Source organism: Scylla paramamosain, chromosome 6, assembly GCF_035594125.1.
Source record: "Scylla paramamosain isolate STU-SP2022 chromosome 6, ASM3559412v1, whole genome shotgun sequence".
In the NCBI taxonomy this organism is placed as follows: domain Eukaryota; kingdom Metazoa; phylum Arthropoda; class Malacostraca; order Decapoda; family Portunidae; genus Scylla; species Scylla paramamosain.
Genome location: NC_087156.1, coordinates 23,409,497 through 23,436,996, shown reverse-complemented (window position 1 = coordinate 23,436,996; position 27,500 = coordinate 23,409,497). Strand labels below are relative to the sequence as shown.

Here is a 27,500-nt window from a genome sequence, read left to right as displayed (position 1 = left end):
TTTTTTTTTTTTTTTACTGTGTAAATATTATAAGTAAAGTGCCTTCAAACAATATGATGATCACCAATGAACTAACGCTGTGTACTTTTCCTTTTATTTATCCATTTATTCATTAATTTAATTGTTTACTTTTCAACCTTGGCTATAACTATGAAAAATACTATGATGAAATCCGTAATACATTCACAAACAAAGGAGTTATTACTCTGTCAGACAGTAATTGATTGTGATCGTGATGATGATGATGGTTTTGATAACAGCATCAATCAGTGAAAACTAAATAATAATAATAATAATAATAATAATAATAATAATAATAATAATAATAATAATAATAATAATAATAATAATAACAATAATGGTAATAATAAATAATAATTAATAATAATAATAATAAAGGCAACAACACCAACATTAATGAGAATAATAATAAAGGTGATGATAACAACAACAACAACAACAACAACAACAACATTACCCATAGTAACACTAACAAAACCAACAATAATCCCACATACCTTTCAGCAGTAGCGTAGCAGTTGCAGCAGCAGGAGTAACAGCTGCCTGACTGACACAGTAGGCGTCCATGCAATCTCGGCACACCTGCAGTCTAGGCAGTGGACGTTCCCAGGCCAGAGATTACCCCAGCTTGCAAAGGACGGTGGGTCTGAACTGTCCCCGTGGTTTGCCCAGAATTAGCACATGTACCACTCTCTGTAAGCATTAAGATCTTACATTCCGCATGAATGCATGATGGAACAAAAAAAAAATTAATAAGAAAATATACAAATATTCATGAACAGAAAAACACTGGTACAGTGTGGGGCTACTACATAAAGCTTCTGTTTGTAACTATTAATTAATTTCTTTAATTTTCCTTTATTGTTTAGTGAAAGCAGAACGTTATATAAGAAACAAAATGTGTATGAAAAAAAAATGTATTCTAGTTTTATATTAAAGAAACAACACACTAGATATTACGTATATTATCTGTAAGTATTAATAAATCTCTTAAAACTGCGTGACTGTACCTGATCTCACTCCTCGCCAAGGCATCACTCCACCGCAGCCTGCCTACCCAGTACCACCTACCTGCCTTTCTTATCTACCAAGGCATATACCATACACATATAACAAAAGCTAGAACTAGGGAAGTCAACCAAAATGACACGCCAATGAAGAATGACCTTATGTTTGTGTGTGGTACATTAGTGACTACCAGAGCGTGTCAAGTTGATAAGGACTTCATCTAAGCATCCGAGTATTAACAATTGAATGATAATTATAGAGCGCTGGTTCACTCAATTCTTTCGTACAAAATCACGGACAATTAATACGTAACAGCTAACAAGAACACCGGCAACAGGAACACGGTTAACAAACACTGGTATCTGGTAACATGAACACAAGTAACAAGGACAAGAGAGCACACATAACAGGGGAGCAGAAAGCAACACCGGTAACAGGAACACAGAAAACAGGAGCATAGTTAACAGCGGCACAGGTAACAGCAGCACAAGCAACAGGCACACAACAGGAGCACATAAAAAGAGCGTAGGCAAGCGGTAAAAGAGGGGAGGGGGTGGAGCTAATCAGTTTTTTTTTTTTTTTTTTTTATGTAGGAAGGATACTGGCCAAGGGCAACAAAAATCTAATAAAAAAAATGCCCACTGAAATGCCAGTCCCATAAAAAGGTCAAAGCAGTGGTCAAAAATTGGTGGATAAGTGTCTTGAAACCTCCCTCTTGAAGGAATTCAAGTCATAGGAAGGTAGAAATACAGAAGCAGGCAGGGAGTTCCAGAGTTTACCAGAGAAAGGGATGAATGATTGAGAATACTGGTTAACTCTTGCGTTAGAGAGGTGGACAGAATAGGGGTGAGAGAAAGAAAAAAGTCTTGTGCAGCGAGGCCGGGGAAGGAGGGGAGGCATGCAGTTAGCAAGATCAGAAGAGCAGTTGGCATGAAAATAGCGGTAGAAGACAGCTAGATATGCAACATTGCGGCGGTGAGAGAGAGGCTGAAGACAGTCAGTTAGAGGAGAGGAGTTGATGAGACGAAAAGCTTTTGATTCCACCTTGTCTAGAAGAGCAGTATGAGTGGAACCCCCCCAGACATGTGAAGCATACTCCATACATGGACGGATAAGGCCCTTGTACAGAGTTAGCAGCTGGGGGGGTGAGAAAAACTGGCGGAGACGTCTCAGAACACCTAACTTCATAGAAGCTGTTTTAGCTAGAGATGAGATGTGAAGTTTCCAGTTCAGATTATAAGTAAAGGACAGACCGAGGATGTTCAGTGTATGAGAGGGGGACAGTTGAGTGTCATTGAAGAAGAGGGGATAGTTGTCTGGAAGGTTGTGTCGAGTTGATAGATGGAGGAATTGAGTTTTTGAGGCATTGAACAATACCAAGTTTGCTCTGCCCCAATCAGAAATTTTAGAAAGATCAGAAGTCAGGCGTTCTGTGGCTTCCCTGCGTGATATGTTTACCTCCTGAAGGGTTGGACATCTATGAAAAGACGTGGAAAAGTGCAGGGTGGTATTATCAGCGTAGGAGTGGATAGGACAAGAAGCTTGGTTTAGAAGATCATTAATGAATAATAAGAAGAGAGTGGATGACAGGACAGAACCCTGAGGAACACCACTGTTAATAGATTTAGAAGAACAGTGACCGTCTATCACAGCAGCAATAGAACGGTCAAAAAGGAAACTTGAGATGAAGTTACAGAGAGAAGAATAGAAACAGTAGGAGGGTAGTTTGGAAATCAAAGCTTTGTGCCAGACTCTATCAAAGGCTTTTGATATGTCCAAGGCAACAGCAAAAGTTTCACCAAAATCTCTAAAAGAGGATGACCAAGACTCAGTAAGGAAAGCCAGAAGTTGTTCGTAAGAATAAATTAAATTGGTATTCTCTGCAATATATACACAATTCTCTTCTGCAAAATAAACCTATCAACTCAGTAATTATTGTTACTTCACATAATGTACAACACTGTGAGACTTTGCCATAAATATAACAAGTGTATCCTCACCGTGCGGCGTGACCAACCTTCTACAAACCTTGACTGCGACTGAGCATGTGATGCCATCTGTATTCCTTCGCCACCAGAACACATTCGGCAAATAAGTTTTCGGTACGTTAAGGCAAATGTACAAATATTACAATGCCTATTTTATATAACAGTTACGCATTTCTTCAATTATGCTATACCACAATATACTTGTGAATATTCAAAACATCTACTAAGTGTGTTTTCGCATCAGCTCATAGTAACTTGTCAGTGTAGCATCACCTATTTCATTATGACAGTCACATATTTCTGAAATAATTAACATTTATGATACACTAAAATATAGCTGTGAGCATTTTAATAATTTTTCTGATTGGATTGTTCGCCCTTTTTACTTTTTTTTTTTTTTCTGTTGATATGTGTACTTGACGTTCTACCTTCTTAAGTATTGCATCATATAAATTACTCTAAAAGAAACTAGAGATCTTATCTGTATAGATAATGAATTTAATTTGCTTTTTATTTAGTAAAGAAACAAGGCACTACTTTCCTGCGCGCATTACCTAACACTGGTATGAAGTCCGTCAATTGAACTGAGGTGGACTCGCCCAGTGTCGAGTGAAAGCCGAAAGCAGGAAAAGAAGTCCTTCTTAACTACCAGGTAACGTCTCTGAGGCCCATCCTGCACCGCCAAGTCGAAGTTAAGTACAGCAATGAGCAGAATGAGTTATAAATTTTTGTTTTGTATAATTCGTAGATATTTCATTTAATATCATATAATTTGTCTAGCAGCCATCAAGATCCACTGTATTACGTAACTTATCTACGAGTCTGTAAGTTAGTACCTTAACGGAAAAATGTGCTGAGGATACAGAGGACAAATATTAGCCTAATTATGAAATAATGCCAGAGTAGCGTAGTCAGCCCTACGAAAAAAGATATATTAGTCTCTCATTCTTGAGTCCACCACTGAATAGATGCCAGAGGCTGGTTATTATTATTTTATTTTTTATTTATTTATTTTATTTATTTATTTTATTTTTTTTTTTTTTTACGCTAAGTTTAAATGTGCTATTTCTTACACATGTATTATCTGAAGGACTATTAAAGGTCGATTCACACACATCAGTGACGTATCAGTGCCGTGTCCGTTCAGTGTCAGTGATACCGTGTTGTTTCCGTGACGTCTATTCACACACATCCGTGGTGCTGCCGTACACCGTGAAATCAGTGTTTTCCAGGATGGCAAAGTTTTCGGACGTGGAGTTGGCAATGATTGCCATAATTCTTGATGAAGAGGAAGAGGCAGAACAAAAAGTGAAGAAAAGAAAGTGGGTACATGAAGCGTGGCAGAAAAGAGAAACTGAAGGAGAGTTTGCGACTCTGTTCAAGGAATTAACAGATGATGAAACCAAATTTTTTCAGTACTTTAGAATGTCCAAAAACTGCTTCTGGATATTGTTCAATAAAATGAAAACTCAACTGAAGAAACAAGACACCCACTGGAGAAAGGCCATTAAACCAGAGGAACGATTAGCAGTTTGTTTAAGGTAAAATAATACTCCGTCTTTGTAGTTGGTCATTTACTGCACTTATCTATCTAAATCCGTGCTGGAGATTTCATAGACTCTTTAAACTTTTAAAAGTTTATTTTCATGCTAAGTGACAGTACGTACATTAATTTGTTTCTCACTCTCAAAATTCATCATTACTTATGTGTGTTTCTTGACGTTAGTGATAACTGTAATGTTTTAAGTTGTATAGCCTATTGAAGAGTTAAGAATCCTGAAAAGTTGAAAAGTAGTTTTGCAAAGGATTGGCGCTGTTTGGAACTGATGTATAAGTAGATAACTTCTGTTGCTGATCTCCATATGTTACTGTTGTATGTTCCTGCACTGGCTGAGGTGAGGGATGTGGAGTCGGGTGGAAATGCAACAAGAGATGCGTTAGCTGTAAGGGAGCTGTACAAAGATTACTTTAATTCAGAGGCTGGATCTGTGCCATGGTAGTTTTGATGACTGCATATAAGAAGTCTAGGTACCTAGCAAAAGTAAACCTGCCATGTAGTGTGACTACAAAATTAAGAATATATCAAATACATAAATGAAAAAGAAAAATGTGATGTGAGGTGTTGTGGTGTGGTATGAGGTGTGGTCTGCTGTGGTGTGGTGTGGTGTGGTGTGGTGTGATGTGAGTTGTTGTAGTTTGATATGAGGTGAGATGTGGTGGTGTGGTGTGATGTGTTAGACTACTGTACACAATATTAAAAAGAGTACTTACCATCTACTTTCATTTCTTCTCCTATTTTATTCCATATATCTTGTTTAAAGTTGGAATCCATATATTTTGGTTGTGAGAGATCATACAGAACTGGATGGTTCCGCACCAGTTCAATGAGTAGTTCGTCATCCATAGCTTCCGGCGTCCGTGAAAATCTGAAAAATATCGGTGGCGACGATATTCAGTTTCACGGAACGGAGACGTAACGGTCACTGAGAGTCAAAACACGGTACTGCGCCGGACGTGTGTGAACGCGTCAGTCAAATTCAAAGTAACGATATTTTTTTTCACTGACACTGAAGCACTGAGCGGATACGGCACTGATACGTCACTGATGTGTGTGAATCGACCTTAAAGCTGTCCCGGAATGTGATGAAGCATCTTGAAGCCTAACTTCGGAGCATCGGCAAATATTGTTCAAGACTCATTCACTTGGCCTTAATACGTGCAAATGTTAACTGAAAGGCTGTGAAAAAAGTACCAGGTTATGAGAATAAAACCTCGTGAAATATAAAATCATTGAGTTAATATTTGTAAAAGACACATTTCACTTGGCTTTATATGTAGCAATTTATTTCTTAAGCTCGTATTAGCGGAAAGTCTTACCAAGTTCTATCGGATTTCAAGTGTCAAGCCTCATAAAGCTTACAAGCATAACCCTGACAAATATTTATAAACGATGCATTCTTTAAGGCTTTACATGTGTAGATTTCTTATTTCTTACTCCTATATTAAATGAAAGGTTGCAAAAGTATCTAATCATAAGAACAAACCATCGTGCACCTAATATAATCGTTAACTCAATATTTGTGAAACGTGAAAAATGAGGCTTTGGGTATCTGATGAGCGGCACAGGGCTGGAAGGGAGAAGGGAAGGGAGCGTGTGACAGAATCAGGATATCAGCAAGTGTGTAGGACCAGGCAGGTCATAATGAAGGAAGGAGGGAAGCATTCGGAGTGCGATGATGATGATGACGATGATGAAAATGCTGACAGTGATAGTAATAATATTAATAATAATAATAATAATAATAGTAATAATAATAATAATAATAATAATGATAATAATAATGATAATACTAATAATACTAATACTAATAATAATAATAATAATAATAATAATAATTTTTATTATTATTATTATTATTATTATTATTATTATTATTATTATTATCATTATTATTATTATTGTAATTATTATAATTTTATTCTACTACTACTAATATTACTACTACCATTACTGCTACCACCACCACTACTACTACTACTACTACTACTACTACTACTACTACTACTACTACTACTACTACTACTACTACTACTGCTGCTGCTGCTGCTGCTGCTGCTGCTGCTGCTGCTGCTGCTGCTGCTGCTGCTGCTGCTGCTGCTGCTGCTACTACTACTACTACTACTACTACTACTACTACTACTACTACTACTACTACTACTACTACTACTGCTACTACTACTATTACTAATACTACTACTACTTTTTAATATTAATACAGTAATGTGGTAACAGCTCCAGGCTGAGGACTGACTTCATCAATCATAATACATAACTTCCCTCGGAGTGACTTTCAACATTTTTATTCATGTATTTATGTGTATATTTATTGTTACTATTTTTGCCTATTGATTTTGCTTGCCATTAGCGTCTTTGATACCTTGTATTTAGAGGATAAATGAAATAAATCTTCAAATAGTATTTATTAATTTCATAGTGCAGTAAAGGCAGTCTTTGTAACCAAATTATAGAAAGAATTGCAGAGCTTGAATCAGACTTTCAAGGGTGTTGGATTGCGATACAGTGATGCTGGGCTCGGAGATAATCAAATAACACTTTAAAATCAAATAACTTTAAAGAGAAATTTATGATTTGATATTACATTCCTGCACCAATACACTATTTACCTTAGGTTATGTGACAGTTTTAAAAGTGTATTAATTTACTGTCTTGGTGCCACAGCAGCAAGTCAGTATTGGTCAAATACAATTGAAATATAAAGTAGGTGATAAAATCACAACTTACAAATCTGCGGCAACATTCTCGCTGGTGTGCACCCGGGAGCTGCACTGCCCACCCATGTGTACATTATTATTAGAATTAAAAGAATATTTCTGGCCGCATTAATGTAACTTTGTAGTCTCCTGACGCCGTGTTTGTGCATGCGTGTGTGTGTGTGTGTGTGTGTGTGTGTGTGTGTGTGTGTGTTAATCGTAGTAGTAGTAGTAGCAGTAGTAGTAGTAGTAGTTCAGGGAGAATTAACTTGTTTTTCAGTACTAGATCTATTTTTTTTTTCTTTTCTGCCTCTCCTTAGACGGCACTGCGCCACCTGTCACCTACATAATTGAGTGCCACCCATTATTGCTTGCCTTGCAATCCAGCCGTCCTGCTGCCAGACAATCCTCTTTTGATCTGATGTATTATTTCTTTCTGCCGTGCACCTGTCTTACCTCTTGTGGAGCGCTGAGATGTGAACTCTACGCTATGCTATTTATTAACAGTGGAACAATAGAACAACTGCATGCCTTACCGTATTCCAATTTGGCTTTCGACGCGGAGGAGGTGCTGGCCCTGTCTTGGTGAATATAGAAAGAATTCAGAAGACAGTTATGATATATGACTTTCTCAATGCGGATGCTGGGCGGCTTTGAATCGTCCCGTATCTCTCCTCTTGAGCTAAAAGTAAGGAAACGCAAGGGATGAAAAATGAGTCTCCATTTGCATGAGTGATGAGAGCCATTCACTAACAGTTATAATGCAATAACTCCATCGACTTTCTCATTACCTTTGATGAATACTTTTCTTCTTTTGTTATAATGAGAAAATAATGAGATTGCCGCGTGATAAATCCATTAGGAAGAAAGTGTATGAACAGGAAGAAAAAAAAGGGTAAAGAAAAAAAAAATAGGCGGACAACGACTAGGCTTCGGGAGTGAATGGATAATGGATGGGGTGGGCGGCCGTGCGGAGGGACCGGTGGCACGGGAGGGGAAGGGTGCGTGGGAGGGGGAGGGAGCGCCGACACACCACCCACACCAGCTGCGATAAATCACAAAGATAAATAGATGAAATAAAAAAAAAAATAAAAAAAAAAAGCAGTAAACAAATAGTCAGCTGTAAAGACAGTCTGCAAACGTGTTATAAAAACCCGACTCACCAATGTGGGCAAACTCGATTATAATGATATATTACTGCAATATTTCATAACATAGAAAGGCGGGAAAAAATGTAGAGAGGGAAAACTACATAGAGGAGGAAACAAAACATTCCAAATAGCAGCACTGAGTCTCATTAATTATCGCTTCCTATCTGCACTCGGCGGAGAAGGAGGAGGAAGAGGAAGTGAAAGAGGAGGAAGAGGAATAGGAGGGGGAGGAGGAGGGGAGAAAGTGACGTCAAGGGAATTATTTGCTTCCCGCCAATGAGCTTTAAGTCAAAGTTAACCAATCGACGCGGTCCATCAGGTAAGTTAATTAAGCCAGAGTTAGGGCGTGATCACCTGGAGGCCGGCGGGAGGTTCTCGTGCAAGTCTGCAGACACTTAAATGTCTTGTTGATTCCTGTGATTCTGCTGCCCCAAGTTTGCAGTATATTTGGCGTAATGGAGAGGCGGGGGGACGGTTGGAGAGGGGAAAGGAGAGAGAGGAGAAGGAAGAGTAGAGGTGGTGAGAGAGAGAGGCAGAATGGAAGTCGTGGTGGTGATAGTTGTCAAATCAGTAGCGGTGGTTGTTATTTTATCATTATAACTATTAGTGTTGTTGTTCTTGTTGATGTTGTTGCTGCTGCTGCTGCTGCTGCTGCTGCTGCTGCTTCTGCTGCTTCTGCTTCTGCTCTTCTTCTTTCTTCTTCTTCTTCTTCTTCTTCTTCTTCTTCTTCTTCTTCTTCTTCTTCTTCTTCTTCTTCTTCTTCTTCTTCTTATTATTATTATTATTATTATTATTATTATTATTAGTAGTAGTAGTAGTAGTAGTAGTAGTAGTAGTAGTAGTAGTAGTAGTATCATCATCATCATCATCATCATCATAATCATCATCATCATCATCATCATCATCATCATCATCATCACCACCGTTATAGTTTCCCATCAATATTTAGGACTGCGTCATTTCTTTACGTCTTTGTCAGTACATATACCAGATTGCAAGTTTTCACAACCCCAATGTCGTCAGCCCACGCTGCCATTGTGAGCATCATATCAGTGATTTCAAACACAGGACATAAGCAGGAGAGTACATAAAAGGGACTAACACACTCGTATAAAGCATCCTTCCTTTCACCAGTCAGTCTTAGTTAGATTTCGTTGATTAGCACAATGTATGATATTGTTTCGCATTTTGGAAATTTTTCATGTGTTTACATTGTAATGACTATTTTTAGACCTTAAACCTGATACCTTTTAAAATTTTAATTCTTCATCAGTCTAGATTAGAATGTTAAATGAACTTTGATGATGCTTATCGGAAGCCAGCAATAGCACAGCCCCGCTTGTGATGTTGCCTTCAGTAAACATTCTGCCGGCCCATGAGACTGGCAGAGTGCAGTTCAACGTTTGCTTGATCTTAAATTAGATTCACACCTTTTAATAGCTTACTACCCCTGCCTCCTTTTCTCCAGCACGTATCAAAGAGAATTCCTTCCAGTCTAATCATCAAAGAGCTTGGCGAGGCCTACTTTCACTCATTAGTTAAGTATGGAAGGAAATGTTGGGTAACCTATACAGCCTTTCATACATCTTTGCCTTGTCACGACCTGTTGAATTTCTTGTAGGAGTTTATGCAAGTAACTTAAAACTAGATATACCCAAAATGGTCAGCACATCATATATATATATATATATATATATATATATATATATATATATATATATATATATATATATATATATATATATATATATATATATATATATATATATATATATATATATATATATATATATATATATATATATATATATATATATATATATATATATATATATATATATATATATATATATATATATATATATATATATATATATATATATATATATATATATATATATATATATATATATATGTGTGTATATATATATATAAATTTTTTTTTTTTTGAGTTCTCATTATTACCTTTTATATGCACACTCAAAGTTTCCCAGTCTTGAAATACCCTTTTCCTTTAGTAGCATGCAAATTATTACGTTTTTAATTAACATTGCGTTAAACTCTATTATTTGATGGTTTTATCCTGTAACATTCTAAGTGTCACGCCTCACGCACCCTGATCCCTATGATGCATATTTTCCCAGTCAGTGAAGGCTCCGTGAGATCCTGGTGTGGGATGTGCGTGACGGACCCCAGTAAACTCTGGCTGCAATGGTTGGACGGCTGGCGACGCCCACGTAACTTATTCTGTTACACTCAGTTTGGCTTGTCTCCACACATAATATATTAAGAAGTTGCGTACTAAGTATCCTGCCAGGGATTTGCAGGAAGTTTTGTGAAAACATTACGTCAAGTATAAAAGTTGCAATGTATGTGAGATGAGACTGTCCAAGTGCCATCCAGCGTCCAGGAAGTGTGTTGTCATGCCAGTGCCTTGGGGTGCCATGCCCTGTTTTACGCACACACCCACCCACCCACCCACACACACACACACACACACACACACACACACACACACACACACACACACACACACACACACACACACACACACACACACACACACACACACACTGCATCGATCAACAAAACTTTCCAACAGTTGTACTCACACTCATTGCAACTGGAGAGTTATCACGTTCTTTTCCTGCAGCAACAGGGCGGAAGCATCAGTAATTATATTAAAATGTGCGCACTTTCCATTCCGGAAACTGAAAAAAAAAATATATTGTTGTAAACCAACAGATGAACCTTCACTTAAATGCTGATGATACCACTTGTAATCACACAGCAGCATAACCAGTATATTTTTTTCTTTGTTATAGTGTTACGTAATATTAAAATAGGCGCGGCTTTTTATGTTAGATAATTCATACCAAAGTCTTTGGTATTTACGTATTTTCCATCATAACCACAAACGCAAGCTGAGGTAGTGAACCTGTCATGGAGCTGTGACCAGTAAGCCAGTCACACCTATGGCATGCATTCCTAAACGTTCGCCGTCTTATTTCAACTAATTTTGATAGACTGTATTGGAAAGTATTGGGATTTATTTAGAATGTAACAAGTATTTTGCATCAGTAATACAGAAAACATCCGTGAGAAGCCATCTAATCATCTCTACGACCAGTGAATAATAGTCCTCATAGGAGAACAACTTGTTCTAGAATAGGAAATTTTATATGGTAGGGAACAATATTCTTCGCCCACACTACAGGTCCTTCATGCCACTCATTATCTAATGCCTCCACCACCACACCACCACTGCCACCCGCACTTGGATGGTAAATTCCCAGCTTCACTCTTGTCCATATCGCCCCTCAGCCTTGTCAGTAATGAAGGGGACCATCACTCTCCTCAAGCGGGAAAAATACTATTTCATGCAAGGGATGCTTCACCGTGTAGCCGTGCATGTGTGTGTGTATCTGTGTGTGGGTGGGTGGGTGTGGGTGTGATAACCTTTGTGGATGAAGAGGATGTATTATTTTGACAGACGCGAGTGCTGTTCCTTAATCAAACGAGCCACATCATAACGTACAAAGCAGATGCAGCGAGTGTTTTAAACTTGGTGCCTGAGTAAAAGCAGCAGCGGCGCGCACGTTTGCCTCTCGGCCAGTGACTAGGTTTCTTTCGTTTCGCTTTTATTCCTGCATAACTTAGGCTTTCATTGTGCCTTTATGGCTGACGTTCCCGGTGGATGTTGGGACGAGTAAGGGGAGAATGCTATTCGTTTGAGTTAGGTTTGGTTCACGACGCGCGCGGCGAGGCTTTATGGCCGCCAGGGGGAGGCTTGGCGAAGCGCTGGGGACAAGACAAGGACCGAGGGGCCTGCGCTGTGAGCCTTGAGAACATCTGTAGACTTGTACTGTACTTGCTTGTGCCATTCCGTATTAAACTGATGTGGTGACGCTACTTGCTCTACTACGTTATTACTGACGATGAATGCACATGTAGTGTAGCCCCGGAAGTCACGGAAATGGTGTGTCACACTACTGGATCCACTTGCAGCAGGGGAAGCAAACGTAGCCTGACTTTTTGTTTCCAGTCTGGTATTCTTGGCGCGGCGTGACGAGGCAGAGACAGGCAGGTATTCCTGGCATTTGATCGTTACTGTTGGAAAGTTGCTCCATCGCTTTCAATTATTACTAAACGGTGCGAATAAAAGGAGTGTATAGCTTGGCACGCTAATAAAATTTAGTTACAATTATCGTATACGAAAACAAACCAAAAAATCCCATAACAAACATTCTGAATCTGTCCATCGCGATAGTTTGTCAGTCCTTGTCACTGATTGCGTTGTCGTGTATTTCTGTGACATAAAAGGAAAATACCTGCTATAACACTTTGATGGAATGTTTCCCCGCGCAGCTGTGCCTCCCACCCCACTCTCCTGCCACGCCGTACAGGCCGCCGCTCCGTCATGCTCCAAGTCCCTGAATACTAATGGCACCCCAGTAATGAGGGTCAGCTGAAGTTCTGATTGGCCTTGACTCATACTTTTCAGTCCCGGGGTCATGTAGAGGCAGAGGGTGTGAAGCAGTCGTGTCACTGTGTCACCTCATCCTCTCGCACGAATCGGTATTTTATTTTTTTTTTTCTTTATAGTGATGTAGGTCGTGCCCCAAAAAGCCCTGACGTATAACTTTGATGACTCTATCTCATTATCCTCGATGAGGAGATGGCGAAAAGTTTCAAGCTACCCTGCTCTGTATCTCCAGTGTGTCAGGAAAAAAAGGGATGTCATCACCATTAAATCATAAGCAACAGAACATTGACTACAAATTTTGATTGTTTGTGTTTGAACGCGCCATTGTTTTGTCTCTTCAGTAATTGGTGATACACTGTCAGAAGAGTTTTGTATTGAGCGTGGAGCGTGATGTTTCTGTGTTAGCTGCTGGTGCTGCTACTGCCAGGAGACTGTTAACACAGGCCTAGGGGTGGCGTGGGGGAGGGAGAGGGGAGCGGAAAAAAACTGAAAGCCTTTGTCAGTGAAAAACTCCCCAGTAATTTATCATTGGATGATAATTAGTATAAAGAAATATTGAAGTCTGCGCCCTGTGAGGCTTAATCGTTTTATTATATAATTAACGTCGTTTGGAGGGAAAAAAAATTCAAACAGCTTATTGCCAACGGCAAATTTTGATGCATGAAGTTACAGCTCATAATATTGAAATAACGTACGTCTCTTCCTCTATTTTGAAAATAGGGAGCCATCATTTTGTAGCATAATTTTACTTTTATCATATGCTTCTCCGCCACGTTCCGCTCCATCCCGGACTGCCCCGCCCCATCCCGGCCTGCCCCGCCCCATCCCGACCGAAACCGGCCGCAGGAGAGAGCCACACTCTGGCCGTTGTTTTGGGGCCGCAGCCCTGGGCCTCACCCCGCCGCCCTTAATGGTAATCACACCGTCGCCTCTAAATTCAGCTGGAAGTGAATAGGTTTAAAAATAATCCTAATACAATTATCCCAACAGTAGGGTCGGCAGAGGGGAGCAGCAGAGGCAGGGAGGAGTGCCGGGGAGACACAGTAACTTGAGACGAGCCACAGCAGACAGAGTGCTGATGCCGGGTGACAGAGCGTGCATTTGTACCGGCTCACCTTACACCTGGCCGGGTGGTGTGTGTCCTCATCTCCATAACGGGGTGAGCAGCCAAGGTGTGTGTGTGTGTGTGTGTGTGTGTGTGTTTGTTTCTTCATCATCATCATCATCATCATCATCAAGCAGCTCGTCCTTCAGTAACAAATGCAAAGTAGCACCAAAAAAAAAAAGAAGAAAAAGAAGAAAAGAAAAGAATGAAGTCATGAAAAGAACCAAAATATAAAGACATAATTGTATCTAATGGTTCATTGTGTTCTTTTTCCGACAGCCAATATCTGAGGGAACGAGAGTCTCCCAAACTGAAGATGCATAATGGCTGCGTTTCAGAAATCCTGGCATAACACTTAAGCACGGCGTCCTACGTCAGCCCGCCCTTCATGAAAACTGTGTAGCCACTGTGCCTACCATTGACGGCAATGCCTCACCAGCATCACCATAACAAAGCAGTAGGGCTCCTCATGCACCACCACCTTTATGCACCGCCTGTTTTCACCACCACTACCACCACCACTACCACTCAGCACTACCGGCAGCACTGCTTTAACCCTCATTATCCCCAGCAGTCTTAGGGAAACGCTACACTTACCTCACCCCCGCCTCAGCCCTTGCAGCATGACGCCCACGCCGCCACCTTCGGGTCCACCTGCATAATGGACGCTGCACTCCCTCCTCGCGCTCCTGGTCCCAAAAAGCCAGAAGTGCGGAGGTCAATTGGCGGAGCGATGAGTTGGTCTCCTGCCTCCACTTTGCAATTAATGGCCTTACTCCTCCGCCTGGCAGAATTTCTCCTTCACTCGCCTCTGTGCGAACTGCTCAGGACACTGCCACAACTGTTTTGCAATATTCTGTGATGCTTTGTGACAGGATATTGTCTCATTTTGTCTTTTTTCTTTATCTTTTTCTTGCATATTCAAACTGTCTACTGCAGTAATTTATCTGTACATTTTTTTTTCCTGAATGTGCAAACTCTACTAATTCATCCGCCCATTTTTTTTTTATTTTTTTTGTTTCATTGCTGTGGTGTGTGGAGATCCAGCAAACTCTTAAACTATGCATTTCCTACAAAAGATTCACATCTTTTCACAACAACCAATAGTCATGACAGTTTTGCACTCTGCAGAGCACTTCGATTTCACCTGAGGGAGAATGTTTCTCTTGCTGTGGGCGAGTCTCGTGCCTTGGTCAGCCCTGCAACAGCAGTCAAGCAGCGCAGTCCTTTCCCCGGCCGCCTTGCTGCACCGCCCGCCGCGGCTTCCCATCCACGATCTGCCTTCAGGCCTTTAACACTTTCATCCGTAAACTTTTAATTACGTGAACGACCGCTGCATGCTAACCAGGCTGTGGCAACACTGGCAGGGCGATCACCCATGGCAACGCTAACAAAGCAAGTGGCGCTGTGGCAACGTGTGCGAATCACTCGCCAGCAAGTCAGCAAGTTAACTTCCTTCGCTAACTGTAACAAGGTAACTACACTGGATGAAGCAATTAGTGTATTACACAGAGTTCAGTCTCCTCGCGTAACACTAACAAGGGAACAATCCTTAATTAGCGGGGCGGTCCTGCCGTCTAACATATAAGGTTTAAGCCTAGAAGACGTCTGAAGCACCTGCACGGCATCCTTGGGAATGAAACCTTGCAAATATTCACGTATGGACGCTCGCAACAGACCAGTGGGATGCTCGACGCGGCACAGGAGCGAGGCGAGGTGGTTCCGAGACAGTAATTATTTAAGAGGCTTGGTTGAAGTTGTGCAAAGTTCGTTTGACAGAAGGAGAGACAGTTAAATTTATCATGACCACACAGAAGCACGGAGCGAGGCAGCGTCCACCTTCATGTTTCGTCGAAGCAGTCAATGGGGCATCTTAACTACACTTGATTCACTCGTTCCCTTCCTCGCTTTGCTCTTTTATTTAGTTTCTTTTTTCTTTCTTTTTTTTTTTCTTTTCGCCGCAGACGTTGTCCTCGGTCGGTGCATCCCCTTTACTCCCTTCTTCCCTCACGCAGAGCTGAACATGCACCACGCAGGGATAATAGAATCGTGTCAATGGGCAGCGGGGCGCGTAGCGTAACAATTAATGCTGCGATAAGACTTACGGTGCGTGTGTATGTGTGTGTGTGTGTGTGTATGTCGGTGTGTGTGTGTCTGTGTGTGTGTGTGAGAGAGAGAGAGAGAGAGAGAGAGAGAGAGAGAGAGAGAGAGAGAGAGAGAGAGAGAATGTGGGTTTAAAGATGTCATGCGGTTAATTGCTTGACCTTCAGGAATAATTTGGGTTTGCCTCCAGATCCACATCGATTGAGACACCCTTTTATTCCCACACTTGCTTAATTTTACTCCTGCACTCTTGCATTCTGGCTCCCTTCCCCCTTTGTCCCCTCACCGCACTGGAAGCTTTCACACACACACACACACACATACCGCCACCCTCATCACCACCACCCCCCAGTACTGCGTTAACCTAAATCTTCATCACCATACGTCTTCATCATACTCGGAGCTTTCTTGTGTTCTGTGTTGTTCCAAGTCACTATCCATCCTCGGACAAGATGAAGTTTTATTTGCCTCCCTGAAAAATCTTGGGTGTCTCTTCACTTCACCCTGTCCTCAGCATTCTTCTCTTTTCCTCCTTGCTCTTCTTCTTCTTCTTGTTCTCGGTCTTGTTCTTCTTGTTCTTTTATTTTTCTTTATTTTTTGCTGTTGCTGGTATTGATGTTGTTGTTGTTGTTGTTATTGATGTTGTCGTCGTCCTCCTCCTCCTCCTCCTCCTCCTCCTCCTCCTCCTCCTCCTCCTCCTCCTCCTCCTCCTCCTCCTCCTGATTACCATCATTATAGCTTCTCGTGAACATCCATTTTGTATCGTAGTCATCAACATCAGTCACAATTCATCTTATTCCTTCTTTTTGTGTCATCTTCGTTGCTCTTATCTCCCTCCTCCTCCTCCTCCTCCTCCTCCCGGGTCCTCAATCCTCGTCCCTAGTACAAGAGCCACATGGCATCTCATAATCTACATCTTTCCCTCCTTAACTCTGGTTCTCCCTTGCTGCTGGTCGCCTCATCACCACTTCATCACCACCCCACCATCACCAGGGCAACGCAGGACATTAATAACCCAGGATGGAGCCGCCAGCCTCGCCGTTGTGTGAGGCGGGGATCAAGGAGAACCCGTGGGAGGAGAGCAAATATTCTGTCTTGCTCGTCGTTCCTAATTACGGAGCCACTACCCTGACCCTCTCCTCCCACAATAAGCGTCTGTCGTATTTAAGCTGTAGATAAGGGACGAGCTAAACGATATCACAACTCAGGTGGTGCGGGTCATGGTTTGGTTTAGTTATTATTTTGTAATAGTAATGTTTAGTGATGTAGTGTTTGTGTGTGTGTGTGTGTGTGTGTGTGTGTGTGTGTGTGTGTGTGTGTGTGTGTGTGTGTGTGTGTGTGTGTGTGTAAGTAATTATGTCTCTCTTTGTCCATCTGGGTATATCTCTTTGTTTTGTTTACACACACACACACACACACACACACACACACACACACACACACACACACACACACACACACACACACACACACACACACACACACACACACACAAGAACACACGCGAGAGAGAGAGAGAGAGAGAGAGAGAGAGAGAGAGAGAGAGAGAGAGAGAGAGAGAGAGAGAGAATTACATGATTAATAGCGTGCTCTTTTCATGTGGACGTTCTTGAGTACACTTCACATATTTCAGTAAAACCTTTTGTCTTGAACATATTCTGGGAATGTTATAATCTTAATAATTTATGGTGCGTTGCATGCCTATGTTGAATGCATTTGGAAAACTTGGCGCAACTTGGATTCACTCGTCCTTGATGGACTTGCTGGTCCAGAGAAGCGGACGCGTCACTGGGTTTTACTTATTTGCAAATGACACTGTAGGAAACCAAGACTTATGACCAAACGGAAGTCTTATTGAATGTGCTCGTCTTTCAGGACACGGGTGCATTGGAAGGAGGAACAGTCAGTGTTCTGAACACACTGAACAGCAGAGGAAGTAAGTACGTGTAATGTATGTCTATAGATTGCTACTGTTAGTAAACCGAAGTGCACTGAAGATAAGAGATAAAAAAATTTTAATGACTTAAGATTAACAAAGCATATAGTATTTTTTGCCTTTATGTGGGATGGGACCTTCATCATCATGCCAGTTCTGGTGCGAGTGTAAGGAAGCTTGTGACATACAGATACATGAGGTGGTCACTGTATGCACGTGAGAATGGGCTAAGGCTGAATATGGGATGTAAAATTATCCAAATTTTAAAGTAGTGATAACTTGTTAGGCACAAACTTGAGTCCTCTGCGTGAGCCACAAATCAGTCAGTAGTGGGTGAAGCACCTTGCTTTTTAACGTTCTGAAGTCCTGTTCTGCTTATAACCCGTCACTTAGTTTTGCAATGGGACTGTCAGTAAATAACAGGAATAAATATTAAGAAAAGGCACAGAAAACTGAGCAGGAGTGAGATAGTTTACTCGGCTCTTGTACCATGACTACATTATTATTATTATTATTATTATTATTATTATTATTATTATTATTATTATTATTATTATTATTATTATTATATTAGGGGGAATTACTGTTTTGTAGATTTTCCAGTTTGCTTAGTGGTGTAAGTCTAGCCGAATGCTGCCTGATGAAAAGAAACCTTAGTTGCTTTATGGACCAGGTAATTCGTAGGCTGATTTAGCACCAGGGATCAAGGGCCGCTGTGCTGGTGGGATGGATTTGTTTGTGTCGGTGCTCCCTCAGTTTACGTTGATCCTTATGTTGATCAGCTGAAGTAATGGTGACTGGTGCTGGGGAATGGGCAAGAAGATGGATGGTGTGTGTGTGTGTGTGTGTGTGTGTGTGTGTGTGTGTGTGTGTGTGTGTGTGTGTGTGTGTGTGTGTGTGTGTGTGTGTTTAATACAGTGGCAGTGTGCACGCAGCAACCAGTATTTACTTATATGTATAGCAAAAAAAATAAGCATACAAAGGTCAGAGGTAATTGTTTACGTCGTCTAACTGTGAGCTTTGCAAGGGAGCGATCAATGGTGGACGTGAGTGAGTGTGACCACATACCCCTCCTGTCATCTGGTGGTGGCGGGGACCCAGGCAGCAGAGGGCGCTGAGCCTCCCACACAAACTGCTGGCTTTGCACCATGTGAAGAGCACGAGTTTAATCTGCTTTTTTGTTTGTTAGTGATCTGCAACAAAGTGGTGAAGAGAACTGGTAAGGGTAGATAAATATAAATCCACTTTTTTTGTTTATTTATTTATTTATTTATTCTATTTTATTTTTCTTTATGTAAATGGGTCACTAGCCAAGGGCAACAAAAAAGAGGCGAAAAAATTAAGACTGAGGCGCCCGTTCCAAAAGAGATGTCAGGAGAATCGAAAATTGAAGGATAAATGTCTTGAAATCTCTCTCTAGAAAGAGTTCAAGTCATAGGAGGGAGGAAATACAGAAGCAGGCAGGGAGTTCCAGAGTTTATCAGAGAAAGGGATGAATGATTGAGAGTACTGGTTAACTCTTGCATTAAAGAGGTGGACAGAATAGGAATGAAAGAAAGAAAAAAGATTTGTGCAGCGAGGGCGCGGGAGGAAGGGAGGCATGCAGTTAGCAAGACCAGCAGAACAATTAGCGTGAAAATAGTAGTAGAAGATAGCAAGAAATACAACATTGCTGCAGTGAGAAAAGAGGCTGAAGACAGTCAGTTAGAGGAGAGGAGTTGATAAGACGAAAAGCTTTTCATTCCACCCTGTCTAGAAGAGCAGTATGAGTGCAACCCCTACCATACATGTGAGTTATACTCCATGCATGGATGGATAAGGCCCTTGTACAAAGTTAATAGATGGGGGAGGGTTGAGAGAAACTGGCGGAGAAGACTCAGAACACCTGACTTCATAGAAGCTGTCTTAGCTAGAGATAAGATGTGAGGTTTCTAGTTTAGATTGTAAATAAAGGACAGACTGAGAATGTTTATTGTAGAAGAGGGGGACAGTTCAATGTCAATGAAAAAGTGGTGATAGTTGTCTGGAAGGTTGTGTCGAGTTGATAGACGGAGGAATTGAGTGTTTGAGGCATTAAGCAATACTACGTTTGCTCTGCCCAAATCAGAAATTTTAGAGAGATCAGAGGTCAGGCGTTCTCTGGCTTCCTTGCGTCAATTTGATTTATAGATAATGCTGTGAACTTTTATCATGGATATGAAAAGCTCTCACATTTAAGGAAAATAAGTCTGTACATGCCCAAGTCTTTGTTTCATGTATTAGATTTAGAAGTAGTATTAATTATAATAATGATTATTTGTTGCCACTACGACAGTTGCAACACTATTACTGCTACTGATTATGGTTATGATGAGGATGATGAGAATGATAACGATTGTATAATTAATATTAACAACAGCAATAGCAGCAGCAGTAGTAGTAGTAGTAGTAGTAGTAGTAGTAGTAGTAGTAGTAATAGTAGTAGCAGTACTGTTGCTGCTGCTGCTTCCCTTATGCTGTTATGCTGCTTCTTTCACAATATAGCTGGATGTTCCTATCAGTATTTGATCCAAGCAGTTAATTAGTATTTTAATGGCTCAAAAATATCTGAAATAATAGTTTTAGTTGGCGGTTGTTGAAAATGTATTTAAATGTGTTTATAAAATTTTACGTTTAAACGAAAACTAATGCTTATGGAAAGCAACGGAAGTCTTTAAGTACATGAAAATAATTTGCTAAAACCCAAATGTTTAATGTATTGGAATCTAAATGTAAAAAATATTTTTTTCTTTTTTTTTTCAGACAAGCAAAGCACTAAATCCTGTGGAAGACTTGTGTTCATTGTTGTGTAGCGCAGCGAGCAGCGAGCACATGCAGTGTTGCATGTCTCTTTAAGAGACTCGCTAATAAATGTTTGTGTGACCTACATATGAAAATTATGATTTGCATTAGGTAATCTGCTTAAATCATGCATGTGATTTGCTCCAGGTATTGACATGATCAGGAAGTATAAATACGAGCCATGAATTTTCTTTCCTGTTTATGATATAGAATTCGCAACATTTACTGATTAGCAGTTTGCGTCAGACACTGACAGAAGCATCCTGGAGTGTTGTGACAGAAGCAGTGTAAGAACATAAGGACATAAGGTAATCTGCCAGAAACCAATATAGGTAAATTTAGGTGTGGTAGTCTCTGTGTGAAATATACATACCTATACCCACATATCACCTCTATCAATGGAGATAATATTATTGTTTTTTTTTTTATTAATTAATTAATTTATTATTATTATTTTTTTTTTACTCATTATTGACTGCACTAACAACCTGATTAGTAAGTCTATGCAAATAGTTCCAATTCGTTAAGCCCCACAAACCTCCTGTGCTAATGCTAGCATCTTTTCCGGCTTGGTGTGGACTGAGGAGGCCTTGCAACCTTTAATGTAAGCGTTGGTCGGTAGAGGGCGTCCTTGACTTTGCTAGGAGTCTCAGTAAGTTAATTGTCCAAGTCCTGTGTGTGGAACATTGACTTGTCTCTGTACAAACTGTAATTCTTGTAATTCAACGACAACGCCGCATGTCCCTTCTTGTGGCTAAGATATAGCAGAAACAGAGTAAAGCGAAACACACACACACACACACACACACACACACACACACACACACACACACACACACACACACACACACACACACACACACACACACACACACACACACACACACACACACACACACTTTTCTCCCACCGTCTGGCCCCAGGGAAGGAAAAAACGAGGAACATTTTTCAGGTGTCACTCCTTCTTTCGTTCTTTTTATATTTGATACGATGCTAATGGCGGCGATCAGGGGCGTGGTGGCGGCGGCTTTTCCCTCCCGCTCTCTCCACCCCCGCCACCATCTGTCTTGCCAGCCTGATTTACCGCCGTATTTTTTAAGACTCTCAGGGAAACTTTTCCTCAGCCAAGACACCGCAGCCTGGAAGGAGATCTGTCTCGCTCTGTGACGCAATCATAATGTCCTGGAACAAGAAATAAGTTAAGAAAAACAGGCCTGAGCGAAACATGGTTAGTGGGTAGGAGGGAGGGAGTGGTGAGGGGATATGGATTGGTTGTGATGAGGGGGATCCAGTCTGAGTGGCTGGGTGGTGAGGGGGCCTGGGTGTAGCCGAGCAGATGGTGGTGGTGGTGGTAGTGGTGGTCAGACTCACAAGAAAGACCAACTGAACTGGATATAATTCTGAACAATGTCCGAGGCGCTGGCTGGTGTTGGCTTGGTGCCTCCTGGTGGTATGCCTGGGGTGTACCGGGACCGTGGAAGGGAAGAGGCTGAGTTGTAGTAGGCCTGAGGAAGGGAAAAAGCTGGGGTGTGCTGGCATTGGTCTAGGGTTGGTGTGTGTGTTGATATGTTGCTGTGAAAGGAAGGTTTGGCTGCTGTTGTGCTAATGGAAGTGGGAGAGAGGAGGCTGGGGTGCTGCAGGTGTGAAGAAAGGAAGGGTTAGATTCTCCTGACAATGGGCTAAGGCTGGTGTGTGTTGAGCTGTGTTGCTGTGGAGGGGTAGCTTAGGTAGCTGTTTATAAGGAAGTGAAAGAGAGGAGGCTGGATTATGGCAGGACAGAGAGAAGTGAGCGAGAGTAGGCTGGATCGTGGGATTGAAGTGGCTGGGTTGTGGTAGACCTGTGTAAAAGAAGGGGCTGTGGTGCGCTGGGGTAAGATGTTGAGGAAAGTGAAAAAGAGAAGAGGAAGAGAAGAGGCATGGATTTGGTAGGCTTGAGGAAAAGGAGCTGTTGTATGTTGGCACTAAGGTAGGGCTGGTGTGTGTGTGTGTGTGTGTGTGTGTGTGTGTGTGTGTGTGTGTGTGTGTGTGTGTTGCTGGGGAAGGCAAGTCTAGGGTCTGGCTGTGCTGAGGAAGGTTGGGTCCTGACGCTCTTGAGGTTCACCCAACGTCGTAGGCCTCACGAATCTATCCCGAGGCCATTGTTAGCTTCGGTAGTTTTTAGTCTTTTTATTTGCTGTCTTTTTATCGGTTTAGGGATCCACTCTTTCTTGGCAGACTATAATAGGCTTTCGTCATAATGGGGAGATTTTCTGAATAGGCTTTTCTATTTCTCTTTTTTTTTTTTCTTTTCGAAACAAGAACACCTATAAATACTCTTTTTTTCTTTAGGGTAAATTACAAACCTGAAAAATGAAGAACATATTCTTGTGTCATATTTGTGTTACTTTACAGCACTTTATCTAGCTTTACACACACACACACACACACACACACACACACACACACACACACACACACACACACACACACACACACACACACACACACACACACACCAAAAAAAAAAATGACGTAACATAACACAACACACACGGGCTTTTTTTCTTTCTTCTTCTTTTTTTTTTTCCTCTTTTTTTTACTTGCGGAGCAAAGGATTGGAGACAAGAGGCGTGCGGCGCCCTGAAGAGTGTGATGATCGTGTTGCCCGGCTGGCGACAGTACTCCCGGCTAGGTTGCGCCTCCCAGGACCCCCTTTTACCCACCCTGAGAGATCCAGCTAGTCTTTCTCCCAAGGCCCGCAGGCGAGTCTGCTGGCGCTGCTGTGACAACCCAGACTCACACAAAGCTTTATTTACTTTCCGTATGCAGCCCGGTACGTCCCGCCGCGGAAAAAAATGTTGGTTTTTCTCGCTCTTGATATTTTTTGTATCAAGAGGCGATGCTCAGTCATTGTCGTGGGTGGAGGTAAAGGTGATAGTGGCGATGGTGGTGGTGCTGTGTGTGTAATCCACTTCCTTCCTTAGTTGACTGGCAAGATGGCTGGCTGGATGACTTCTCCAGCACTAGCACTGCCGTCTGGAAAATTCTCTCTCTCTCTCTCTCTCTCTCTCTCTCTCTCTCTCTCTCTCTCTCTCTCTCTCTCTCTCTCTCTCTCTCTCTCTCTCTCTCTCTCTCTCTCTCTCTCTCTCTCTCACACACACACACACACACACACACACACACACACACACACACACACACACACACACACACACACACACACACACACGGACTCTTCTGCTTATCTTTGTGTAATTATGTACCTTTGTAGACGTTGGAGTACTAAGTTACAGCAAACACCTGTGTGCATTCATCATTCACGGTGTGGCGCGGCGACGATGCAGCGCAGCGGGGAGAGGGGAGTGGTGCCCTGTGCAGGGGAAACGAGACGCGCCACCCTTTGTTCTTGCAGTGTTTAATATACGTTATTGCCACGGAATAAAGAATCGGTTTCCCCAAAAGCGTTAAAAGTGCGTAAATAGTGATGGAATATTTACAGCGACGCAGATTTATTCGTGGATAAATCTATTTATTAATGTGAGATGGCTGTGCTTTTTTATCAGTTATTTTCATTTAGTCTTTGAAGGTCCATTTTTCGCCGTTCCATATGAAATTCCGCATATCACGTCTTGCTTTGTTCTCGCTCAAAAGTGCACTTGGTCACATGCCTCTTCTTGTGCTGTAGTCCTCCCCGAAATATTACATTCCTGGCCCAGAAGAGAATTGGAAACAGAACTGAAGTATGATTGGACACGTGCGTCAATATCTGAAAACAGGTGCCTGGTGTCGGAGGCTTGGCTTAGGCTTGGCAGGTTCACTTTATAACCTCTATCCAGCCTCCCCCTTGTCTCCCTCTCCCTGTGTTGCCTCTCCCTCTCCTTCTGGAAGCTGGCCCGCCACTTGGCTACTCTGCCGCCCCTTGTCTCTGGTTTGTGTCATTCAGTATGGCAGGAATGGGCTGCCGCTCGTCCCTCCTCGTCCTCGTCTGTCCCTATCTGCCGCGGGTGGGACGGCTGCTGTGTTGGGGCGCGGGATTATTGTCGCCTGTGATCTGGGGACGGGCACGTCACAACGGATGGTGTTACGTTTACGCCTTTATTTATTTACTATACCATTGAGAAATAATTGTACTGGAACAAGGCATCGAGATGTGTGTGTGTGTGTGTGTGTGTGTGTGTGTGTGTGTGTCAATTCTCTAAGAGAAAATGGCGAATTTTTGTCAGGATAAAAACTGAAAGCCAACGCGAGCAAATGTAATTACAGAATCAAAGCAATAGATTTCACAACAAAATTTGTGAAATGCGAAGTGTATAAAACATACGAAGTAGAGACATTCATTTGGGAGTCACAGTCTGATAGCCACATCATTACTAGTGTGGGATGATCTCGTTGACCTAGATTGAACACGGTGACTGATGGGAACGTCAGGATCCCGCCTTGACACTGGCCTCCCTGCTGGTGATCAGTAACCTTCCACACAGTCCCCCCCCCCCCATCACATTGTCATGGAAGGCAGATGCGGTGCGGGAGACGTCAACACGTAGGATAATATGCCCGAGCCACCAGTGGATGGCGCCCCTGAGGAGAGCGCCGCACATCAGGAATGACTGGAGTGGTGCCGTGCCGTAGAGTGGCGGTGAAATGGGACAGCGCCGTGGGCGGCGTGGACGTGTCTCTGGGGATGCAAGACGTTTGAGAGAGTGTGCAAGACAGCTGGGGACGACAGCAGCACGCTACATACCAGCCAAGCCACGTTATAGGACATGATCTCAACCCACGAACAAACCACTGCTGAATACTACACTACTGAAATACTGCACCAAACCACCACAATGACTGACACATTACTCGTCATCATCAGCGGCTTCATAAATAGTGTTTTCTTTTAGCATTCGATGTCAACTACTCTAGTGTGTGTGTGTGTGTGTGTGTGTGTGTGTGTGTGTGTGCTATCTCAATCCTTGCTGACGAAGGTATTGGAATAGTGTTCCATTAATGTGATTACAGCGTCATGTAAGCGGCACGCGCTCCATCCCGCCACAACACAACGAGTGGCCCTGGAATTATTGTGGCTTGTGTGCATCAAGTTTTACATTCACCACCAGTTGTTCCGGGAAGTTATGTTGTCTCTGTCTGGCACAATATTGCCCAAAGAGCCTCCCTGCTGCTGGGTGAGGCCTTCCCGCTCTCCGCCCGCAGCCCTTCGCTTCACTGCGCGCCCACCTGCTGACTGATGGCCTTGACTTCAATTTCTTCATATTCTTCTACGTACGTGGGATTCTGAAGACCGTGAGATTGACCAAGAATATATGAGCCTATTCACAGAGCGTTGCCGTTTTATTCTTTAAATCTTGAATCCGGAGAGATTGAACACATTGTAATGAAATGTGTACGACGTAAGAAGAGAGAAGATATCTTTTGCTTGTCCGCCATTCTGGGATGACGAGCGATGGTGCATGTGTGAAATGTTGGTTCCTTTCTTTGCGGGAAGGAAGGAGGAGAGAGCAAGGTGAGGGAGGGAGGAGACGGAGAGAGGAGAGAACAAGGAGGAGGAGGAGGAGGGAGCGTTGGGCGTAGTGAGGTGCCGCAGCCACCCAGGGATAACTTGAAGGATGGACACGACACCCCTGCGGCCCACACACCACGCTGCTGAATTATTTCCTCCCACTAGAGCGGCAGGGGCGGCGGGTGGAGGGCGGGGGCGGCATGCTGTACAATGGAGCCATGGGGAGAGGGCGTCGCCGAGCCTGTGTCGCCCTACACTGGGTTGTCTCTTTCTTGTCCCAGGCGACGCTCTTCGTTGTTCATTTTTTTTATTCTTCATCTCATCTTCCTTCGTTACTTTTTCCTCCGTTTTCTCCTTCATTCTCCTCCTCCTCCTCCTCCTCCTCCTCCTTTCATAAAGCGTTCAGTCCCTCCCCAACTCCTGCCGTCTTCCTTTTTATTCCGCCTTTTATAAATATATTATTATCTGTTTTTTTTTCTTTCACTGCTTTTTCAACGTTCATGAATATTCCTTTTGAGATGCCTCTTATTTTTTGCCTACAGTTTTTATAGGTAACTCTTTGGACAAAACCGAGTCCCCCTCCGTAACTTTTTTCTCATCCTCTGCACCTCCTTCCTTCACCACCGCCACCACGACCACCACCACCGTCGCCGCCTCTGTGCTCCACTTTCCTCTTTCTTCTCAATTTTTTTTTCTTTTCTGTTTTTTCTTTTTTCCGGCAATGACTAAAACCACTTCTCCTTTAGTCATGGAGCTCCCTTGACGAACTCCTTTACCTCACCTTACTCTGCGGCTCACCAGCCCACGCCCTCTTGGTGCCGGTAATTGTGTACAGTCACCCGGCACTCTCTCCTTCCTTCCTTCCCCCACCCTTTGCCCCGCCGCCCGGTTTGCCCCACTCTTGAGTCTCTTGGTATGTAAGGCAAAGCATCTTCACCAAGCCCACGCCAGCCTTCAACTCGGTATTGGACTTATGCTATGAATTATTGGAATGCATTTTAATTGAAGCACCCCGTGGTTCAGAGCCGTCTCAAGTGATCTGTGTGTGTATGTGTGTGTGTGTGTGTGCAAGGCTTCATTAGTATGTTCGCCGGTCTATTGACAGACTGCAGCCATTATGAGTTG

At 42.4% G+C, this 27,500-nt stretch overlaps 2 long non-coding RNA genes across 4 annotated transcripts in view; one reads left to right on the top strand and one right to left on the bottom strand.

Annotated features, from left to right (window-relative positions):
* The window catches only part of LOC135101119 (uncharacterized), a 14,510-nt gene extending 13,800 nt beyond the window's left edge, over positions 1–710 (bottom strand). Inside the window, exon 1 of the long non-coding RNA XR_010269041.1 lies at positions 519–710. This is a non-coding gene — a long non-coding RNA (uncharacterized LOC135101119). The remainder of the gene's footprint in view (positions 1–518) is intronic.
* Positions 711–3,606: 2,896 nt separating this feature from the next.
* Positions 3,607–27,500, top strand: part of LOC135101118 (uncharacterized) — a 178,367-nt gene continuing 154,473 nt past the window's right edge. The window contains exons 1-2 of one of the 3 annotated variants that reach the window (XR_010269039.1): positions 3,607–3,669; positions 18,010–18,070. This is a non-coding gene — a long non-coding RNA (uncharacterized LOC135101118). Of the gene's footprint in view, positions 3,670–13,330; positions 14,086–18,009; positions 18,071–27,500 lie in introns of those variants that run through there. The other 2 variants (XR_010269040.1, XR_010269038.1) reach the window with 2 other exon arrangements.